This window comes from Colobus angolensis, unplaced genomic scaffold, assembly GCF_000951035.1.
Source record: "Colobus angolensis palliatus isolate OR3802 unplaced genomic scaffold, Cang.pa_1.0 Scaffold58, whole genome shotgun sequence".
In the NCBI taxonomy this organism is placed as follows: Eukaryota; Metazoa; Chordata; class Mammalia; order Primates; family Cercopithecidae; genus Colobus; species Colobus angolensis.
In genome coordinates, this window is record NW_012119376.1 from 1480160 (window position 1) to 1482080 (window position 1921).

At 42.1% G+C, this 1921-nt stretch overlaps 1 pseudogene across 1 annotated transcript; it reads right to left on the reverse strand.

Annotated features, from left to right (window-relative positions):
• Positions 1-451: 451 nt before the first annotated feature.
• Positions 452-1619, reverse strand: LOC105526133 (annotated as a pseudogene). The gene has a single exon (XR_001004026.1). The product of XR_001004026.1 is annotated as a voltage-dependent anion-selective channel protein 1 pseudogene (transcript).
• Between the last annotated feature and the right edge of the window lie 302 nt (positions 1620-1921).

Sequence of the window (1921 nt, forward strand, 5' to 3'; positions counted from 1 at the left end):
GCTAAAAAAATAGAGTGATGAGAATACCACATAAGCCCAATTTAGATTCTGAATGCTGTCACCTGTGATTACAATTATACAGACTCTTCCAAGCTCATTGCCCTTGTATGAAACGTGTTTCCTAAATCTGACTAATTGGACCTTCTCTTCTAAGATTTTGACTCTCCTCTGATGCAAGGACAAAAAAAAAAAAACACAACTCAGGAAGGAATTAAGTCCTGAATTATTGGTTTCATCACATCCACCCTCTCTACCCCAAAACAGCACAAAAGAAACAGTGACCACACCCTGTAGATCTTTTTGTGTAAAAGAGGTAATGAAGAACTGGGATGGGAACAAGTCATGAAGATGTCTTAAAAAGGTCCCTTTCAGGTAAGTTTGTACACACCATCATGCAACGAGCCTCTCATCAATTATGGTTAGGAAACCAGGTTCAATTCTCAGGAAATCCCAGTTTCATTCATTTACTCAATATGAATTTACAAGGTGCCTATATATTATCAGCTTCCACTTGCAGCCATTTCTAGATAAAAAAGAAACCTGGCATCTCTACAGGGGCCACCAAGTTCCCCAAATCTACCACTGAAAGGACCTTTTTGGAACTGGGTTTCTTCTGTACCTCTGAAAGGGTAACACCTTAAAGCTGAATCATCTTTCACCTGGAGGTCCAACATGACATTTAGCAATACTTGCAACCCATACATTAAAATATACACTAAATTCTGAAGGCAGCTATGCTGCAAAATGATGTAAACAATTCTACAGCATTCATTTATGCTTGAAATTCCAGTCCTAGACCAAGTTTGTGGCCACCAGCATAGATGTTCTTGCCACCCAGGGGAGCTGACAGTGTCAGTTTGATACCTGGCTTTAGGCTTTGAGTGTATCCTAAACCTATCAGGCTGGAGTTGTTCACTTTAGTGGAGAAGTGGGCTTTAGGGTCGATCTGATACTTGGCTGCTATTCCGAAGTGAGTGTTACTGTTTCCTGCTGTCCCAGAGAAACTGACAGCAGTCTCCAACTTCTTGCTCACCTTCTAGTAATTGGACCTGCCAAACTGTCCTGTCATTCACATTAGTGTGAAGCTAGAATTCAGTATTGTGGCCAACCGCAAAGTTGCTCTGGGTCACTCAGGACTTTGTGGTCTCAAAATTCACCTGGTAGCCGTCCAGCCAACCCTCATAACCCAGCACTTAGAGCGCCTCGGACTGAAGGCCCAGCAACATCCAAATCCACGTCGCAGCCCAGGTTAATGTCCTCCCGCTTGTATCCTGTCTTGATTTTAGCATTTTCCCCCCAGTGTTAGGGGAGAAGGATGAATGGAGGGTCAGCTTCAGTGCACATGTTAACTGATCTCCCACAGTAATCTCGGTGCCTAGAGTGTTGTCAGTGTTCCATTTCCTTGTAAATGTCAGGCCATATTCGCTCTATCTGTACGTGGTTTCCAGACTGCCTGTCACTTCGGTGGTCTAAGTGTTGGCTGAGCCTGAGCTTGTAAATTCCAATCCATTCTCAGGTTTTGTTTTCAAATCAGGTTTTATTAAGCCAAATCCATATCCCTTGGTGAAGACATGCTTGGCAGATTTGCCAAGATTAGCATATGTGAGTGGCACAGCCATCTTCTGCTCAGAGACAATGCCAGTGGGCTCAGAGGTCTATGTTGAGGGCTATGGCTCTGCTACCTATTTTTAAAAACATTCTAGACACAAATTCCCTAGCAGTCAGCTCCAGGCCTAGCTGGCCTTAGAAGAGACGTCATTAATTTATTTTCTACCTTCTACTGTTCAGCTACATGTTATGTTGGAGGAACATAAAACAATGTTACTGAAAATATATGTCAACATACTAATGATACATAATGATTTATTTACTTTTGCCCTAATTACCCTTCTAAATGAAGAATTACAAATGTATTACTAGA